We start from the raw sequence: 22,389 nt of genomic DNA on the forward strand, positions 1-22,389 counted from the left end.
CTCTTTTGTTCTGCAAACCGAACCAAATGGTCCCTTTGTAGGTGATGTTTCTGCAGGTCTAGCTCCCTGATTTTCTCCTCATAGGAGCTTTTGATGGTCAGATCCTCTGCAATTACATTTTTTACCTCATCAGAAAAACTGATTTCAGTTTCTGTCTCTGATGGGCGCAGTCCTGTCAGCACAATTATACTAGGCCTATTGGTTGCCTCATGGTTTCTGGCTCATGTGAACCTGTAGACATGAAGTGAGCAGTGTCGTGGATATACAAAGGGGTAAAGGGGTTTGAGGCCCTTGGTCAGTCTAGGATACTCTTTTTCTAACAGCTCAAGTTTCTCCCTCTCAGCCCCTATTTCCTGATGGTAGGCAGAGGCCTGAGCCTTTTGCTCTGCTATCAGGGCCTGACTTACCTACGTACCTCTATTACCTTTTCTTGAGATGCCACCTGGCTCTGGAGTCCCCAGTTTTCATCAAAAAGGGCCTCATTGTGTTTTTGTGCTGCCTGTATCGCCTGGGAACACTGAGACCATTTTTGTTGCAGGAGAAACTTCTCTTGATTTTGCTAGATCCTCTTCTATTTGGCTTGTGTGCCCCTTTAAGTTTTCATAGTCAGTTTTTAAGTCAACCAGTTCCAGAAGGTCAGACTCTCTTTTCTGTAGGTCTGTTTTTAATTTGCACACTTCTTGCTATAGGGCATATTTTTCCTGATACAGGGTGCCAACCTGTTCAGTCAGGTTGTCCCTTTGTTGCTTGATAGCACTTAATTTCTGGCATTCCTGATCAAATTCTGTTTGGAAATGGAGTTCCATAATATTTAATGTATTACTACCTCTTCCAATTTCTCAATCTGTTTTTGTAGCGTGGTTATTTGTTCTGAGCAGGCTCTGTTATATGTTATTTGTTGATTCAATTTCTGTTAGACTCAACCTTTTCCTAACACTCCTCTTTTAATGTATCTAATTGGGCCTCTTGCTCTGAATTATTGTGTTGTTGGACAGCCACATCTTCTTTTAACTCTTTGATGTAGTTTTTCAAATTCTACCTCAGAATTTTGGCCTTTTTGCAATTTTTCTTCCACTAGTTTTAATTCACTCTGATTTGGTTTAAGAGATCAGACTGGTTTTGCGCAAGGGTTCTATTTTCTTTATATTTCTCCTCATCACCCCCCTTGTAGAGGTATATGTAAGCAGTGAGTCAGACCATTTTAGGCTGTTCTTCTTTAATATTCGGTTTCATATATAACATTTCATATATAATGTCTTGCCACATATCCATGCTCATGGAGGTGACCTGTTGAATCCTGTTGGCTATCCAGACGTCCTGATTTTGCTCTGCCCATTCCCCTCTAATGAATAGTTTGGACAGAAGGTGCTGTCTAGCTATGTTGATCTCAACGGTGTTCATTATAAAAAGTGTTCTTCCTTTACTAAATTATTTGTATATTGTTATTATTTGGATGGCATTTCTCACTGCATGAGCGGTCCTTCAAATCTCCACAGCCAACTTTTCCCCAATCTGACAGTCTGACCAACAGGGCTACCATAGCACCCTTTGATCCTATGCAGTTGAAGCTGAGGAGGGGAGTCAAAGAAATTCAAAGTTCTTTGTGAAAGTGCTAGTTCCCCTGGGTCCATTGTATCTTGCAGTAGAAATGCCGGTCAGACTGACGAGGGTGCAAACTCAGACACTCAGGCCCTTTTCAGATGCTCATGAGGGGCTGGTCCCTTTGAAGTGCCTGCCTTGGCCAAAACTGGTTCTGCTACTTTCAAACTTTTTTTTTCCTTTTCTCTCTTTCTTTCACAGAAACCAAGTCTTTTTGTGAATAGTATAATATACATTTAAACCAAACCCAATCCCCACACATATCCTACTATTGCTGTGCAAGTAGTGTCATTCTTTCAAATTTCGTTTTCAAAGTCTCATCTCACTGCTTTGCAAAGCATGTTCGCACGGGTTCATATTTTTTTTCTCATGTTCATTTCACAAAAATGCGGGTTTCTTTGCATTTACTGAAAGGTTTTTATAGCTCTGGTCAGTTTCTGTACACAGGGATATGCTTGGAAAATGGGTTCTTGATAACTGACATATAGCAAGAGAGAGAGAGCTTCTTTTGAAGTACTTTCTGTGGGTTAATTTGTTTCCAAAAGTAAATTCAAGCTGTGTTTCAGTAGAAATCTGAATTATTTTCTTTTCAAGGGATTTCCCATTACATCTGCTGCTCTGGGAATGTTTTTGCCTCACTTCTTTCTACTCAGCAGAAATAAAGCATGGCAGGAGGGGTTTCCATGATTGGCACAAGTCTTTGAAAAATTAAATCAAGAGTAATTTTCAAAGACGTTTTGGGTGTCATGTGTGCAACTTTATTAATCAGCATGACAGAACAGAAAAAGGTGATGCCATTCTGAGCATTGGTCATTTTCTGCTGGATTTAGATGAAAGAAGCGAATGCAGCAATTATGTGTAGTGGCAGTGTTTAAAGCTTGCCACCCCTGTGCCAGGGAAAGAAAGCACAGCCACTGTTGGGTGAAACATGGAAATATGTTTTTCTGTTGTATGGGGGTTTCTGTTGGGGCTGGCAACAATACCCGATAGCACGGAATGAGGTCGAGGTACAAACCAAATGAATGGAAGCGGTTCTAGAGTGTACCAAATGGATGCGACACAACTTCCATAAAATGACCCATATTGGCGAAGAATTTAGATGAAAGAAGCGAACGCAGCAATTATTTGTAGTGGCAGTGTTTAAAGCTTGCCACCCCTGTGCCAGGGAAAGAAAGCACAGCCACTGTTGGGTGAAACATGGAAATATGTTTTTCTGTTGTATGGGGGTTTCTGTTGGGGCTGGCAACAATACCCGATAGCACGGAATGAGGTCGAGGTACAAACCAAATGAATGGAAGCGGTTCTAGAGTGTACCAAATGGATGCGACACAACTTCCATAAAATGACCCATATTGGCGAAGAATGTTGCTGCAAATATGTCAACAAAATTGCAAGTGCTCCAGAAGCTGGGCAAAAAGCCTCTACTGCTCTACAGAAGAGACCTGGTATAGGCTATCCTGTTCAACCTGGGTTTGAGTGTCCTGAAGGACGTGTGGATAGATCCCACAGTCTGGCCACCAGCTGCTCGGCGGTCCCGACTTCTGTTCCTCAATCCTGTAACATGGTCACTTTAGGACTACCAAAGGAAACTCTGGCCTTGCCCAATCAGTCAATAGCAGCACTCTCTAAAAAAATGGACTGCCTTGTGGTATTGAGACCTGTAACCAAGACACCACTTGTGGCTTAAGCAGTGCGGATAGAAATTGGTCCCAAGTTTCAACCTGTTCAGAATGCATTAAGCAAATTTCCACCTTCAAAATCTTTTCTAAATGACCTAACTCTATGCTCCCAAGTGTGTCAAATCAAAAGAGCCAATTTTTGACAAATGATACAAGGGAAACAAGGAATGACAAAGTAGTTGGTAATAATAAAAGAAAAAGTCAAACAGCTTGAAAGTTTTCAATAGAAACCTAACCACTCCTCCCCCAGTAGCTTTATTTGAGCCGGTGCCTTGCCAGATGAAACCAAAAATCTCTAATCGTCCCATGACGACAGTGATTTCACAACGTGACTCAAAACCCATGGTTGGTAATGCTAAAAAAAGGCAGAGAGTGGACCAAGAAGATCCTATTGGTAGGCAATCTTTCACATCTGAATACTTCGCAAATGTGCCGACTTATTCAATAGACGATGATGTTCTCTCTAACTTTGTAGAAGACTCTCCTCAAGATAGCAACATTAAGGCCACATATGATAATAAAAAAGACAAGCAACCATTGGCGGCAGTGACTGGAAAACATCTGCCGCAGCCGCCCATGTCAGCAAGCTGCACACCTCCAGTAAAAATGTTCAATGCAGTAAAGTACACTATATCAAAGACGACGATGTTGCAAACGTACAGGCGCTCAAAATGAATCCCAAATTCACTTCAGCGCAAGCCTGGGTGGAAAGGTGGTCTCAAGACATTGGCCAAGTCTTTCAAACCAAGTCAATTACAAATTACAAATGGAGAACATTGCATGGGAAAAAAATTAAGTGAATTTAAACAGGCGCAACATTATGAAACTCCTTCATGGTGTTCCGTCTTTACTATTAATTACATCTGATGACATCGACATAGTGGAATATGTGACTGAACAACAATCTGATTGGGTCATCTTGCACATCCACTCTCAGTGGATTGAAAGCATGCTAAAAACTGCTAGCGGTGAACTTCTATCATTTGTTTATGATTTATCCAGTTACTCCAAAGATGAAAGCCTATATGACGAGAACTACCATAATCAAAATCTGGAGGAAGTGCGACTGACAACGAGTTAAGACTAGCCTTCCTGAAAGGTAAGATAGAAGGAAGTAAATATGGAGGAGGCTCAGAGGAAGATGATGTGAAATTGATGTACAGAAAAGTTCCTGATAAAGGAAGACGACTTTGCCACCAGTAGCATCCAACTGCGATATCACTGAGTGAGTGTTCGCTAATATCTTGGAACACTCGGGGCTTCAAAGATTTATTTTGTGAGGATGGTTTAGACAAGTAGTGCCATTCAATAATATGTCTTTATTATAAACTGTTTACATCCATAATTAATATTCAACAAATCCCACGATCCTGGTGTCATTCTATAATTATCCCAATAATTAAGAAGGGCGATCACCAAGATCCATCTAATTATAGGCCGATCGCCCTTTTAGATGCTGCTGGTAAGTTTTTTTCACGGTTGATATTAAAAGACCTTAATGAATGGACTTTAAAATTCAATGTTCGAGACCCATACCAAACAGGATTTGTAGCTTGTATAGGGACGGCTATAAATATTACTGTTATTAATGTAATAAAAGCCCAATGTATTGCTCAAAAACAACCATTGTTACTCTCATTTGTAGATTTTCGAACAGCGTTCAATTCTATTGATCGCGCAATGTTAAGGAAAAAACTAGAAGAATATCATTGTCCATTATCTCTACATTTTTTAACCCAACTATTGCATTTAAATACCTCCATGCAAGTGAGTCTTTTAACAGCTGTTTTTCCTACGCAACGTGGTTCTAAGCAGGGGTGTGTTTTGTCAGCCATCCTTTTTAATTTATTTATATTGTGTATGAAGGATATATTTTTACCTATTGTATCAGATGCACCAAAAGTGGGAGCTTATAGAATTCTATACCTATAGTACGCCGACAATCTTGTCCTATTATCTACAACAGAACTTGGCCTGCAGAGATTGTTAAATGGACTGAGTCAATTTGCAATATCAAATCATATGGGCATACATTTTGAATTTGGTATGCTCAAATTCAAGACAAAAAACAGAACATCCTTTGTGTGGACTCTACAGGGGAATCAACTCTCAATTACACAAAAATACAAATATTTGGAAGTTAATGTTAATAACTTCCCTAATGACAAATTATACTTAATTAGCTTGCAGTCGAAACGTTCTATAGTAACTTCCCATGCTAAAATACTCCTATACAAATTTGGAAAATGTACTTGCAGTCCCATATTAACATATTATAATTGTATGGGAGGAAAGGTATGCTCGTCCCACGGCTGCCCATGTGCCTGTGGCCAGAGGTGCCGGACAGCCACTGGAGGACACATACGGGTGCAACATCCATAAGAGGGCTGAAGAGGGCTGATTAATGACTCCATCTTGTACTGAACCCCGGCTCCATTTTGTATATACCAAAGCAGGCCCCACAGCAAAACCAGCCTGCAGGCCTGCAGCTCTCCCCTGGAGCCACGCACAGTTATCCAGCTACTCCCCCCACCTCCTCCACTCTGGTGTTCCTGCAGCTGCCCCGTTCTCATGGAAGATTGGGCGCGAACAGCTACAAACTGAACACTGTATCTCTCGCCTTCCTCCTTACATCACTGCCCTGTGCATAACCGGCCCAAAGCCTAGGACTGGAAAAAACCATTAATCTCCACAAACCTGCCTGATTATTTGCAGACGCTACCCTTAAGATATATAACGTGTATAACCCCCAACCTCACACCCTTTTGATGTGGCAGATGCATGCCCCACATCTGTGTGCCACCCTGTTTCACCCACAATGCTAATTCCATCTGAGACTATACATTCTCTCCTGTGTTAACGTGTAATGGAGCTGTCCCTATGAGATGTCACAGAACGATCAACAAATAATCCATCTAAATTGATTGCAATGAACGAGATATATTGATCCACATGCTGGTGTTCTATGATATGGATTACATGTCTTTACGTACAAGATACTCTTGCAAATGTATTAGATGCTAGGTGACTCATGTGTTATGATGTAAAATGTATGGTCCACATGCTTAATTGTTTTTTAGTACTGTCTATACTCGCAAATGTGTTGAGATGTAAAGAGACTTGTGTGTTCGATATAAAAGGTACGGCCATGAGGCCAATGTAAATACAGCAATTCTGCAGCACGGTGACCATAGTATATGTGAAGACATAGCCCACGATATAATCAGAACCTGCTTTTTACTTGTTGTAAATGAAGTGACAGTAAACATGTTCAAACCTCATTCCAATGGTTCACTTATAATTCCACTAATCAAACTGGGCCAAACTTGAAGAGCCAAAGGGCCTTCTCTCCCCTCTCCAGCAGCGCCACACACAATGAGCACACAGCCACCACCTTTCTCCTCCCCATGATAGTGCTACGGCCAAAGGCCCATGTCTCACTGATGCCTTAATGCAACTAATGTTGCCTCTCATCCTTCCACTGGGCCCGCACAGAGTGGTCACCCCTATACCCGCTGACACAAGATGACCCCCATACCGTTCCCCCTTTCAGGGGCACAAGACAAATGTATGTATATACAACATGTGAAATATATGATTCTCCCCCCAAATGTCATGTTGTCAATGGTTATTTTTTATGGATGTTTTATTACGTACTTTGAAGTAGTGTTTAGAAAGTTAGTATCCATCACCTTATCTGGAGCCAAATAACCTTCACCTCACACTGACCAGCCCGGCTGAGGCACGTGATGTCCGCCTTCCCGCCAAGCAACTATCCAATTATCTGGAGGCAGCGCCTATGAAGCTATACTGGATCTGCGCTTCCCCCAATGATCTGTAACTTCTGTACCCGACACAATGCCGCCATTAATGATGCTGTAACCCTTTTTAAAGTAATGTCTGAGTTATGTTGGGCAGAGCACTCTCTGAGTTTGCAGAGTTCTCTGCTTGCCCTATTTTGGTTTTAGATAACCCGCACTTGGTCTTGGTCTCACTCCCTCTTGTGGTGCGTCCATTATTGACTCTCATTGGGGAGTTTGAATTGCATTTTGGGGGACTGCTCACTTTCATGATCAAAAGGCAGTGCCAATTATTTTATATGGAGCCAAAACAAAAGAAATTCGTCTTCAAAGCTTTTGGGACGAGATTGAAGGCAAATTTTGGAAAAGGGTATTTAATTTACCGAAATGTTCTCCAATAGCCATAATCCGGTTTGAACTTGGTGCTCTCTCTCTTGTTGTTCTATGTATTTGGAAATGATCCTCTCTTTTTAGAAAATGTTTGCTAGGTAATAATTCTTGCAATATTTTATACATTTTATCAACTTACCTTTTAAATTCAGAACATGATTTCCCAAAAAAATTGAGGAATTTTATCTTGAACTCTCTAGCAGATGCTGATGTCTCAATAGATCTTCTTATCCACAACCCTGTACAAGCTCAAACGAAGATATATCAACATGATTGGATAAGTACTGTGAACAAGATCAAAACTTATATAGACTTTGACAAAGATCTATTTGGATATAAAATGTATAGAGAAATGGCAGATTATCTGAAGAAATATCCATCTTCATTCTTCAGAAATCATTATATGAGCGTTAGGCTGAATTTATGACCAACAAGAGATATTTTAGCCAGACGTAATATAATTGAAAACAAGAAATTAAATATATGTTGATTTAGTCTTGATGACACACAAAGAGAGACGTTGTGGCATCTGTTGGTTAGTTATACAGGATTAATAGAAACACAATGTAAATATTTTAAAGGACTGTTTGATGACCAAGAAATAGTATCACCATATAAGTTGTGGTTTTACCCTTTTAATACAAGAAGGATGGCAGTTAAAATAGCAGACATCCAGTTCTTTGAAACTCTTAAATTGGACTCTAAAGACTAGTTTTGAGTATTTTATATAGATAATTTATATGTATTTTAGATTTTAATAATCTTTTTTATGTCTATGTTTATGTTAGATGCTTATGTCTAAGTTTATGTTAGAGATTGAAAGCTATGTTTGAATGTTTTTAATGTGATTATTAGAAATCTTAATATAGTGAACTGGATTTTTAGCATGTTAGTATGTTATATGTTTACATGTATTAAGTGAAATTGAAAGGTTAATTAATCAGCCAAAAAACAAAAAATAATAATAATATTAATAATAATATGTCTTTAAGAGGCCTGGCTACGTGAGATCCCAGTGTTCGAAGTTAATACAACTCTCCTAAATGCAGCAGGGAAGAACAGGACAAGTCACCCATTTTCTGGGCTTCTGACTATGATTGAAAACAACTCGGGGTGGAAAATAACAAAGTCCTCAAATCCAAACGTATTTATGCAAGGCACCATGCTAGAATCGGTTTGCCATAAGAACAACAAATCTAGGTATCTATTAATTACTAATCTATATTGGAACGCGGCAATGATTTCAACAGGTAATTTTATTGCGTCAGCAATGGTGTTGATAGACGAATGTATCCGTGACTTTGAGAATTTAGCAATCATCATATGTGGGGATCTGAATTTCTCATGGTTTGACCAAAATGGTATGTTATAAACATCAAACTCCGACTCAACAAACCATAAGTCTGCACGAGGAAAAGGCTGGGCACAGGAATTGTCCATCAGAAACTGTGGGATGCTAAACGGCAAACAACACTTGGCATGGAAATGGGCCTCATAAGAAGCTTGAATATATGTGGGCTTCCAAAAACCTTAGCCACACAATAAAAACTTTAAAAGTTCTAAAGATGCATAAGATTGACCATGAGGCTGTAAATTGGATTTGGGCCACGAAAGAACACTCACATTGTGCTCGGCACCTTTGCAATCTCCGAATTAACCAAGGCCTAAACCATTTGAGGATCAACCAGAAAGAGATAGTAGCCTTGACCAAGTAACTCTCTATACTCAATGACAATACAAGTGGGCCACCAAATAACGACCTGCTTTTACTTCAGTTTAAAACAGTGGATCATCAGACTAACAAATACCGCTTAGAAAAAAAGTTGCAGAAGAAAGAAAAAGAGGCGTGACATCAAGTTGTTAAAATCTAGAGTAAGCTCAGATCTACGGCTGGCCATCAAAAAAGCGCTGGCAGCAATATCGAAACTGGCTAATTGCCTTCAAAGCACTCCATGATCAAGAGCGAGGGGAGATAATGTGAAAATCAATCCTCACACATCACAGTAGAGCCGCCTGGACGATCCTAAACAAGGGATCTCTAACCCGCAAAGTGATACGACCACATGTGTCAGTGCCGATGAGTGGGCGAAGCACTACTCTGCTGTCTTCAAACTCCCCACTATGATAGAAGAGCAAGGATTGTGCACACAGAAAGTTCCTTGGCAGGTTGAAATGGGCCAGAAAGATGTTCTGCATGAAATTGCAAAATTGAAGAACCCAGGCACCGCTGGCCCCGATTTCCTTTCTAACATCACCTTAAAAAGGAACAAAGAGCAATGGGCATCATTCATCAAAATACTCTTCAAGCAGATTGATGGATCAAGCGAAATCCCAACATCGTGGCAATCGGCGGTTGTTGTTCCCATATTTAAAATAGGAGATCGAAGAAATCCGAACAACTACCGTCCGATTGCCCTCTTAGATGTGTTGGGCAATTTGTTTGCCTCTTTTCTGCAAAAATGTCTTGCCAGTTGCCAGAGCAGAAGTAGCAGTCATTTTTCACTACAGGCAAACTGGTTTTACCAAAGCGGGGGGGGTCGAGCTCAATCTCATGCTGCTAAACTTTTTAAAACTTGAGAAGTTGGAAAAAACCTTTTCCTTGCATTTATTGACCTGTATGAAGCATTTAATAATGTCCACAGAGCTATACTGTGGAGAAAACTTGAAAGATGGAAGTGCCTCAATATCTGCTGCAAGCGATAAAAGCGCTAGATACTAATACTTCCTTTTGAGTCAGCTTAAATGCCGAAAGCGACTTGTCTGAAAAAATCAAAACAGAACAAGGGGTTAAGCAAGGATGCCTGCTTACCTCTAAGTTGTGGGCCTGATATTACTTTACCATACATTTCATTTACAAATCTACTTAAGTTTCCTTTAACGTGCTCAGACAATTCATGTGTTTAAGCATAGGCAAGATCTGATGACTGAAACATATGTTGTAGTGGTTCTCTGTAACAAATTTAATGTCACAGTTGTATGTTACCAATGTTGCCAAATATCATACAAACCTCTTCATGACCTAATGTTTGGAATCCAGGTGGACTTTGAAAGGTGTTCACCGCTGATATAAAAGAGGACGGATTGGAAATTTTAACAGTTGCAAGGTTTGTTTTATTTCTTCCTCAATTGAGATGAAGCTGGACCGAGTTTTAACCAGAGAATGTGTTCACATTTAGCCGTCTTATATCACAGCCAAAGTGCTCTGCACTACAGGATATGGAGGAGGCAACAAGGAAAGTGGAGCCCACAGAAAACAAATATGAAGGAACACTTCCTGCAGTCTTTTCTGTTCTGTCTATTTTAACTCCACCCCCCTCTCAAGCCAGCATTTTCCTAAATTCCAGGAGCTCGCCATCCGAGAGTGTCCTGCCTTGGTGAGGTTAAAAGAGAGACAGCTTTCCTGCCTTTGTCTTGCTGGCTGAAGCCAATACAGGCAGGGGTGACAAGAACATGACGCAAATGTCTTTAATAATTGTGTCCCGAATCAGTCACCAGACGAAAACCCATGTCTGGCTTATTCTTAGAGATTACTGTGTATTATTGAAGCTTGGTTCACAGGAGTCCTCTGGCTCGGAACTTCCTGGATGGAGAGATGTTCCCCGACCTCGCAAGGGAGCAAAGTAGGCACAGCCGTCATGCCTTTTGTCTTGCTGGCTTAGCAGAGACAGGCAGTCTGACTAGAATCCACATACACAATTGTATATGACACAAATCAGATGTAGCTTTAATAATTGTGTGAACTATCAGTCACCATTCTAATACCCAGACATGGCTCATTATTAGTGATTACCCTGCAACCAGAGGGAGAGTGGAACACAATTAGTATGCCTTTGAGCATACTGATGCAGCAGGGCACATATGTGGATGTTGCTTTTAGAATGGAGCTTTATGAAAGGGGGTCCGATTAGCTGAACACCCTTTCTGAGATGGATTACCCACATCAGTGCATATTTAATACAAATAAAAAAAGCCAGAGATTCTACACTATCATCCAATGACAATCTCTCACTCGCTTCCCAGACTGAAAAGGGTTGAGACCCACTCTTCTAATGGTCAGGTTAATCCTCTAGGCCATCATGCCTACATCGAATGCTATACCATCGAATTATAAGCATCGAAAAGCATATCCATCGAAATGCCTTTCCATTGACTATAATTCAATGGTACAATTGAAACTGGGGTTAGGGTTAGGGGTGCTAGGGTTAGATTAAGGGTTACATTAGGGTTAGGGTTAGGGTTGGGGCTAGGGTTAGATTAAGGGTTACATTAGGGTTAGGGCTGGGGCTGGGGTTAGGGTTAGGGTTGGGGCTAGGGTTAGTTTAAGGGTTACATTAGGTGAGGATTAGGGTTTGGACTAGGGTTAGATTAAGGGTTATATTAGGGTTAGGGTTAGGGTTAGGGTTAGGGCTAGGGCTATGGTTAGCATTAGGGTTGGGGCTAGAGTTAGATTAAGGGTTACATTTGGGTTAGGGTTGGGACTAGGGTAATATTAAGGGTTACATTAGGGTTAGGGTTAGGATTGGAGGTGCTGGGGGGGAACCTCCCACCCCCAATATTGCAAAACAACATTACAACATTACAAGGAGCTAGCCAGTGCTGAAATGTCAGCACTGGACAGCTCCATGTGATGTTTTAACGTTACAAAAAAATGCATTGAAATACTATCTTTTACATGTAAAAGTGCATTTCCATTGAAACCAGTCCATTTATATTTTATATGCACTGGTTTAGATGGAAACACACTTTTACATGTATTAGATAGCCTGTCGATGCATTGGTAAACATTTCTTCGGTTTCGATGGTGTGGCATTTCGATGCTTCAGTTTCGATTAAATGACTAGGAATTCTTCAGGGGCCATCTGTATTGGATGGCTGTGACCTAAGTTCGAGTTGGGTGTCATTGTCCCATCCTTGTAGGGATATTGCCAAATGCAATAAATCAGGATTCTCTTCTTTCATAGCCTTTAGCCACCTATGAGGCCTTGATGTTCTGGACTGTACAGTAAGACCCAAAATAGTAGCGTTTCAACTTGGGCACAGCCCAAACCAGAACAAATAACTTTTTCCATGTGTAGTACCATCTTGTTATTACTTTGTCAAGCACCTAGTAAATTTGGCACATGATTGTTCGACTCCCTCAGAGTTAAGCAGACTAACACTGCACACATTCAGAACTCACAAGTGTCTGTCTGTATGATGAATTCATGCCCATAATCTGGGATCTTTGAACTGGAGCTTGTACAAACCATCCCTTCAAAGCATAAAAGGCTGTTTATCAGGCAGGAGTCCAGGTGACCTTCTTTGTCATCTTTTTGGATGTCACATCATTCAGAGGAAGGACAATGGTACCATACCCTTTGATGAAAGGCCTGTAGTATCCAGTGAGGCCTTAGAAGGCTCTGTCTTGATTCTGTGCTCGGGAAATCCAATGTATCACTTCCTTGATGTTGGCTCTGAGAGGCTGTTTCCTATAACCGACACTTGGTGTCCTAGGTAAGTCAGATTTCCATGCACTAGATGACATGTTGAAACTTGATAGGCAACGCAACTTCCTGCATAGCCTGAAACATCAGTTTTGGTTGGAAATATGGCCTTCCCAGAAATAGATGAAAACAACAAAATCACCTATATAGGCAATACTCAAGTCATTCAACCCAAATAAGACTCGATTCACCATCCTATGAAAGTTGGCCGGGACATGTTGTAACCCAAAGGGCAGACCAGTAAACCAGCAGGGCCCTTCTGTGGGCTAAAATGGTGACCTCCTTTAAATCTATCAGTCAGACCAACCTGCCAGCAACCTGCTGGCCAATCAAAGGTACCTATGAACTTGGCAGCACCAAATCTGTCAATTAGTTCACCTGTCCACGGTATGGGGTGAGCATATGTATTAGTGATAGACGTAAGCAACCTGTATTCCACACAAAGATGAATTTTGGTCTTCCCACTACTGAACATTTTAGGTGCAATATCACCATATAACTAGCAAATGGGCTCTGGAAGACTCAAATATCCCTAACTGCAACATCTTGTAGACCACCTCCTTGATGGTGTTCATTACCTTATCTAATGTCCTTCAAGACAAGAAGAATTTGCTTAGACCTTGCTGGGAGAGCAGTCCTTTACAAATCCCAACTGTTGGGAGGCGAAGGCATGTGTTCCAAGGATGAGGCAAGCTCTGTCCCCTAACCATACCCAGGGAAAATGGGGGGTGACTGTTGTTGGGTCAATACCTGCACTGTCTGCCAGCTGCAATGGCAGTCAGGGTCCTCACTAGTGATGATGGGATCCCTTAAGTGACAGCTAGCCTCCATGGACTATGAGTGAAGAGAAACAGGACCTGTAGTGTCCCTGAGACCCCGAATTAGGGCTCACAAGTTGCTGGATTCCTGAGCTCCACCACGTCCAACCATCTTTTAGCCCAAGACATCTAGGTTTGATCGATTATTAGCCATTCAGATCCCATAGTGCTGTTTTCGCATTCTCCTCAAATCTCCAACCACAGTGTTGCTCCATCATACCAGTTTGCTGCTGTGCCATGCCAGCAGGGCATTTTACCTGCTCCAGCTTGAATAAGAAAATCAACATTTTGGAAGTCTTTGAACCGCTGTGTCTTCAAGCTCAAACCACCACAATATTCACATCGAAGTGGCCTAGACCTCAACTTTATCCGCTACAATCATCGTTTCACTTGATGGCTCAACCCAGTGGTACCCATCACATCAAACCAGTGCAACTGTTGAATCTAACCTGGTGGGCTTGTTGAATTGCACTGTTCTGATTCCATATCGTACCAAACAGAGTTTCACTATGAACCCAACACAATGCTCGCTCACCATCTGGGCCACATGACTCGACACATGCAAACCCAGTTTGGATTTTGGATGTCACATTATTCAGGGGAAGGACAGTGGTCCCATACTCTCTGATGAAAGGCCTGTAGTGTCCATTCAAACCTAAGAATGTTCTCACTTGGGCATTTGGTGGGCATGTGCAACCGATCAATGCCATGATTTTGGCTTTGAGATGTTTTTCTCACACCCAACCTTTTTAGTGTCCTAGCAAAGTCACAGTTCCATGTGCTGTCTGGCACTTTGAAACTTGATCGGTAAACCAGCCTTCTGTGTGGCTTGAAACACCTGTTTCCGTTGAAAAGATTGTCTTCCCCGATATGGCTGAAACCAGCAACATCTTCTAGGTAGGAAATGCTGAAGTAATCAAAAAAAAGATAGTACCTGATTAACTATCCTCTAAAAGGTGGCAGGGACATGTTGTAACTCAAAGGACGAGACATTTGTTAACCCAAAGGGCAGAACATTAAATTGGTAGACCCATCTGGGGGTGAAAATGCTGACCTCCTTTTCACTATGTCACCCAGACCGGCCTGCGAGTACCTGGCTGGAAGGTCAAAGGTACTTATGAACTTGGCAGCTCCCAATCTGTTAATTTATCCATGTGTCCGAGATATGGGGTGAACCTCTATTTTAGTGACAGAATTGAGCCCCCTTCAGTCTTCCCACTAATGCCACTTTTAGGTACAAGTACCACCAAACTAGCCCAAGGACACTGGGAAAGCCCAATCACCCCAACTCAAAAATCCTTTAGAGTGCTTCCTTTTAGATTTGTGAGGTCCAACCCCGCTGGTCCACTTATAGGACCTTTTGAGAGTTAAGCTTCTCGTTTGCACCTTTCTTCAAAAGATGTCCTTTTAAAAGTGACATTGTTGTAATTTAATGTTCTTCACCTCAGCTAAATTACAAGAGTGTGTTCATCTCCATTTTCTGCACTTTCTGTGTTCTTTCTAAAGGGAGCAGGTTTTTCCTTCTGTATTTAATAGTCAGTTGTTTGAATATTGGTGTGTTTAATTAACGTATATGTATTTTTTACAAATACAAGTAGATAAAAAAAATATGTATTTTTATAGAGCCATATTGATATTACTATATTTTAGAGTCTTGCATTATTGAGGTATGGTTACAACTGTTATCACATCATACTCCTTTTGAGAGCATAGCTTGTCCTCAGCCCAGAAAATGCAAAGGAGGCATATCTCTTGACTCTGCCTGTGTCACCTTTGTGATTGGGATCATGGATGGTTTGTAGTAGTGTGGGGGCTGAGTAGTTGCTGTAGGCACTACTCATCCATCTTTCTACCCCTGCAGAACAGTTGTTCTTTCGTGACAGGGAGACCCAAGAGCTCGCTTGTTAGAGCATGGGTTGACATAGAGTAAGTTTGCACGTTTAAGCATCTCATTAGTTTATTAAATACTGAACATGGTAGGTTGAGAGGTCCTGTTGGCTGGAATAGGTACTTTTATTTTAATTTCTATGTATAGTTATGGAAATGTTTTGTATTTTCATTTTCAATGCAAAGTCCTCAAAGAGAGAGTAGCAGACATGTGTATACCAACTGGTAATGCTAGATCACATAAAACTCAAAGCCCTATTGACTTGATCAAAATGAAAATGGGTAGGTTGAACAGGACCCTGGGAGGAAATAAGTTTGATTTTTAGTGCTTTGTTATGAAAATGGTGTTTATTTTTACATTTATTACAAAAGACTCGAAGAGAGAGTAAAGGATATGTTTTTTCGACTGGCCGTGTTAGTTCCCCAATTCCTCTTCATCACTTACACTTGTGACAGGCATGTCATTATGAAAAAGCTATGTTTTCAAAAGTGTGTCCCAGTGTCAAACTGGATATTAAATTATGCCTCCTAGTGTAAACGATTGTATGTATATCGGCCTACGCCAAGTCGCATAAAACTGTACGCAAATAACTCTCTACGGCATGGTCTTGACCTTAGAAATTGATGTAAGTCGCCATCTTGAATCAAACTGCCATTTTAGGTTCTCTTGCTGTTTAAAAGTCACCCTGAACATCAAAATGGTGGACAATGCCATTCCGAACAGAACCTGGTCGGCATGACCTCCGTACAGCTAATGTATAACTTGCCTGCAGGCCCCTTGTTAGGGTCGTGAACTGAGACCTTGTCCTTCTGTTGACATGCATGTAAATGGATTACCTGTATCAACGGAACTGATGTATGCACATACTAATGAATACATTAGAGTTGACCTGGCAGAGACCCTAGACCTGTTACACATTCATGGAATGGTTAACCCATGAAGGGGTTGGACAACAGGCTGGAGAAATGTATAAAAGCCTGAATGTCCCAATGTACAGTCTCTCACTGAATACCTCGAACCACGTTGAAGTTCGTTGTGTTGCACTGAGGGCCGATAGCTATCTGACCTGTCATTTGACTTTGTTATTGCTTGACCTTAAAATAAAGTACTTTGTATGTTCCTTTGTAACCAGTGTTTGGTGTGTTTCCTTTGGGTTCCCCGGCCTCATATTATTTTTCTCTTTTCACACAAGTAGCTCAAAAGTTAGTGTGTTGATTGATTGATTTGTTATTTATTAAGCGCCTATAAACAAGTGTTTCAAGGTGCAGCAAGGCAAGGAAGGGGGAAACCACGGAGGACAAGATAACAATGTTACTAGGTGTTGTTTTATTGATATTGTGCGGGTGCACAACAATAAATGCAACGGGAGGGTACAGGGAGAAGTTCACCCAGAGCAAGGAAGGCTGGGACTACAGGGGGCAATCCCAGCCTAGCAGTGCAAGGTTATTAGCCAGGCAGCAGTGCAAGTTGGGCCAGGAGGCAGTGCAGGGGGACTGGTTGGGGGGGGGGCTTATGTCCTGTAAGTCTCAGTGAACACCGAGCAGACAGGCAGCAGACAGAGCAGGAGCAATGGAAGGTTAGCAGGGCAGAGGGAGCGATAAAGAAGCAGAGAAAAGGAAGGTCTTGAGGAGCTTCTGGAATTTAAGGAGATCGAGCTCAAGGTGGAGAGAGGCAGGGAGGCCATTCCAGAGGGAGGCACCTGCAGAGGAGAGAGACCTACCCCCATTCTCTGCTTGGAGAAGCGACTCACATGCAGAGAGTTAGAAGTAGATGGGCAAAGGGCTCTAGGAGGAAGATACTTAGGAAGAGAGAGTGAGAGAGTTGAAGGTAGTAAAGGCAACGTCCCCAGAAAACCTTGAGGCTGATGCAAAGGGTCTAAACTTGATCATTGCACCGGGAGCCAGTGGAGGGAGCTTAGGGCCAGAGAGATGTGGTCCCTGGGCTTGATGCTAAGGATAAGTTTTGCAGTCCTGTTCTGGATGAGAACAAGAGAACGAAGAGTAGAGATTGAGAACAAGACTGTTACAGTAGTCCAGCCTAGTGAGAACTAGGGCTGTGGAGACAGTGAGCTTGTGGGGGAAGGTGAGAAAAGGGAGAATACCTTGGAGGAGGAATAGTTGGAAATGGGCCTTCTTGGCAAGGGCTGTGATGTGTGGAGAGAAGGAGAGAGCGGAGTCAAAGATGACCCCATACTTTATTTGCCTCACAAGAGGGTGAGGGTAGAGGGCCAAAGGAGAGCGGCCAGAGTGTGAGAGGAAAAGCAGGAGCAGGGGTCCCAATGAGAAGGATCTCAGTCTTATTGGTGTTAAGACAGAGATCATTAGAGGTGCACCATGCTTGAAAATTGGATAGACTGTCAGGGATGAGCGAGGAGGAGGAGAAACCCGTGGGTAGCCAAAAGAGAACCGTGTGTCATCCACATACAACTGAAAGTTACAGGAAAAAGTAGAGATCAGGAGGGCCAAAGGGGCCAGATAGACATTGAAGAGCCAGAGTGAGAGGATAGAGCACTGGGGAACACCACATGTGGAGAGCAAGGTGGTGGGAGAAAGGATGCAAGCTGAAACCGGGAAGGTCGGGTCAGGAGGAAGGAGGTCAACCACGCCACAGCCTAATCCGTGATCCCAAGGGTCTCGCTGAGATGAGTAATTAGGAAGTTGTGGTTGACCGTGTCAAATGCAGAGGAGAGTTCAAGAAGAATGAGGACAGAGGGAGAGCTAGGGTCAAGATTAGATAGCAGATTTTCAGGAGAGCAGTTTCCTGCCTCTGGCTGCTCTGAAGCCAGACTGATGGTCATAGAAACAACCAAAATATTCAGTGTGGAGGGTTAACTCCAGGAGTTTGCCCATGAAAGGAGTGATAGAGATTAGGCAAAGGTTTGCTGGAATGGAGGGGTCGGCAGAAAGCCTTTTTAGTAGGGGGCGCACAAGGGAGTACTTGAGAAGAGATGCATAGATCCAGTGGCGAAGGAGTGATTACAAACATTTTCCAGGGCTGGAAGGGGAGAACCAATGTTGTCCTTAATGGTTCTTGAGTAGCATGTGGTCACCTGTTTAGATGAGACTTTCATAAGCCAGGCATGTCTGGATACATCTGTATTGCCTTTGAAGCAGGCGGCAGGCCAGTTTGTCAGAGGGTTCATCCGAAGCACCCCACTTCCATTCAGCTACTCTGCACTTGTTTTTCAGAGTGGCCAGATCACAGTAATACCAAGAATTGCACTTGTTGGCAGGCTTCATGCGGATCTTCATAACAGGGGCAAGGATATCCAGAGTGTTAGAGATGGGACGGTGAAGGTTGGAAAGCGCTGTGTCAGGATGGGAGTCAGCCACAGGAGTAGGTGGCGGAGAAAAAGCAGAGGCAAAGGTGGCCACTGACACTCGCTTCTTAGGTCGAATGACTATGAAGGAAGATGGCAGTGCTTGTTGGGGCTTTGTCAAAGGAACATGAAGTATCAAGTGAGAAGAAAGGAAAAAGTGGTCAGTCTAGGAGAGAGGAGTAGTGAGAGGATTAGAGATGCAGTTGTTGGAAGAGATGAGAACATCCAAGGTGTGGCGGGTAGAGTGAGTCAAACCAGAGGGTAGAATGGAGAGGGAAAGAAAATTGCATAGGTCTAAAAAAGCCCAGAAGAGTCTGGGAGGCCATGTGGATATTGAAATCCCCAAGGAGGAGGGAGGTAGAGGAAGGGAGAGAGGAAATGGGGTCAGCCCATTCAGAGAGGAAGAATATAGCAGGTGGCCTGTAGATGGTGGCCATGGTCATGTTAGAACTGATATAATATTGTTTCGTCCTCATTGTATATGTTGGCCTATGCCCAGTCGCTTTGCGAGGAAATCCGTATTAAAAGGTTGTGACCTTAAGTGAATCAAGCCTCCATTTTAGGTTAGAGCCGCCATTTTAGTTTATTGTACAAAGTCACCCTGTGGCCTAAAATGACCGTCTTGTGTTCTCTTGTTCTTGCTTTAACCTCTTCAACCTCTGGAGGAGAGTTAATGTCCAACCTGCCTTCAGGCTATATGTTAGGGTCATGTAGACCTTGTCCTTTGTTGACCTCGGGATCAGGGGATTACTTGAATTGGCGATGTTAACCTACAAGTATACAAGAACAATAACGCTATCTAAACACGACATGCGAAACATTTGCTTGGTCTGTATTAAAGCAATATGTCAAGAGTGTAAAGTTAAACTTAGAGAATAATAGTGTTTGTTAGTAAATGTATTAAAAAGTAAACCGCATGCACGAGATATGTAAATAAGGAACGAACCTGGTGTGACCCTAGCCCAGTACATGATTAACTTGTAAGAGGCTGGGCATTGTTATAACGAAACTGTATAAATATGCTGATGTCCAGCTAGCAAATCCTGTTCACTGCTCACATTGAACCCTGCTGGTGGTCTCTGTGATGTACTGACGGCCAAATAGCTATCTGTGTACTTTGTTTGTAAACTGTACAGAATTGCGATAAAGATTCTGGGAATCTTAACAAGCCCGTGGTCGTGTATTTCTCTTTGCATGGTGTAAAAGCCTTAATATTGTCATTTCTGATTCCACAGTCAGAGGGAGGCCATGAGAGATAGAGAGCCTGCAGACCAAGCAGTCAAAGGAGTAATAGGTCTGAATGTGGAGGAGTGTTTGACAGCAGAGCAAAAGTTGAAAGTAGCTACGTGGAGCAGGTTGCCACTTTTGAAAGACTTTGGAGGGGCAAGTGGGGGAGGAGTACCCATGAATGGCAAGGGAGCCAGAGAGGTGGAGGGCGGTGGTGGCAGAGGAGCCAGAGAAGTGGTAGAAGGAATACCAGGACAAGGAAGGAATTTGAGGAGGTGAGGGAGGTGCCTATCAAATAGTAGGAGATTGGGCTGAGGGCCCTGGACCAAGAAGGTGCAGTTCATGTAAACATTAATAATGATTCTTGAGGCCTGGAAGGGGGCCAAGATGACCTCCCACCGTGTGCCAACATTAATGGGAGAAGAGGAGGAAGGAGAGAGAAAAGTGACCATATGAAGTGTCCATGGGTTGGGCGAAGGAACTACAAAGGGGATGCCGCTGAGAGTTTGCCTGGAGGAAGATCTGATATGGGTGTCCGCGATGGGAAAACCTGGATTGGAGACCAAGGAGTCCTTCTTATACTTCTTCTTACCAGTCTTAGTGAGAAGAATAGGATAGGAGATAGAAAAGTAGTTAGAGAAGATGGGAGAGATTGCAAGCCACATAGTGGGTGTGATAGAGGGAAGATAAAGTGCAAGTGAGACAATGAAAGAGAAGGAAACACTGCACAGGGCTAAGCCCCGCATGGTGCACAAGGAGGCAATGTTTTAAAAATGGGTGGTAAACAGAGGGAGCAATGGGCAACAGCAGAGCACAGACGGAGACAAGTAAGCAGGAGCAGCAAAAAGCCGTGTGTGGAGAAAGTGGTGGGAGATGATCAGGATCAGCTCAACCTAGAGAGGAACATATGGCGGCAGGTTAACAGTAGTGATCATTGCATACAAGGGTACCTAGAGAAGAGGAGAAAAGCCTAGTGGACACATCAAGCAGTGTGCAAGCACAGTCAGGAACATTAAAGTAGATGAGAGATGCAGAAAATGCAGGAGAAATGTGAAGAGCAGTGATAGAGGCAAATACATTCACCTAGACAGGACAAATGAACAAGCAGGGGAAAGCAGAGACAAAGTGATGGAGGTCAGAACAATCACCTAGATGCGACAAAATGCAGAAGATGCAAATGAAATGCAGAGAAACAGTTTCAAAGAAACAGAAATGGAGAGGGACAGCATATTGGGTGCGTAGTGACAGTGCAGGGTGAGATTCAGATTGAAATGGAAGAACACGCAAAGTAGGGCAGTTTAGTAGGACGCAGTAATGGCTGCATCCCCCACCCGCACCTATTTTACCTTGACGTTGTTGCTGGTTGATGGCTGCTCTGCATGCTTGCACTCACCGTTCCGGCCCCTTCGACACCAAACACCTGCATCGCACCACACTGCAGCCTCGTCCTACGAGGGCTTTCCCGCAGAGGGTCCGATCCACAGTTCTTACAGGTTTGGATGCATGGACGTAGCGCAACGTGCTATGTATCGACCAGCAGAGTCTCCTGTGGTCCTGCATCGCACAACACTGTGGCCTTGTCCTGCAAGGGGCTTGCTGGAGAGGGTCTGAGCCTCAGTTCCTAAAGGTTTGGATGCGTGGACATAGCACAATGTGCTAAATATCGATGGGCATCGTCTCCTGCGGTCCTGCATCGCACAACACTGCAGACTTTTCATGAAAGGGCATAGGTTTAGCAATATCAGTAATGCAGCTTCAAGCACCTAATTGGTTTGAACAATCTCAAAAAGGTTGGTTGAGCATTACTCTCATAAATATGTTGTGTTACTATTATTTTCATTACAAATGATTCAAAGACACAGAATCCGATATGTTAAACCCAAGTGCCATTGCTATTTTCCAGATGCCTCTTCATCCATTACACGTTGGGCAGCTATGTCATAATGAAAAACGTTATATTTTCAAAAGGGAACCACAATAGCTCAGTGGTTAGAGCATGGGTTGACCTGTATAGCTTTTGTTGGTGTAAGTCCATTATTGGCTTAGAAATCCTAGATCTGGTCAGTTGACCAATCTGGTAGGTGGATATCAGTCATTATATTTTTATTGAAAGTAGCAGTGTTAGTTCCCAGATGCCTCATCATCCAATATTCCTTTGACAGTCATGTAGTAATGAAAATGAAAGC

This window comes from Ambystoma mexicanum, chromosome 1q, assembly GCF_040938575.1.
Source record: "Ambystoma mexicanum isolate Mex_15411 chromosome 1q, UKY_AmexF1_1, whole genome shotgun sequence".
In the NCBI taxonomy this organism is placed as follows: domain Eukaryota; kingdom Metazoa; phylum Chordata; class Amphibia; order Caudata; family Ambystomatidae; genus Ambystoma; species Ambystoma mexicanum.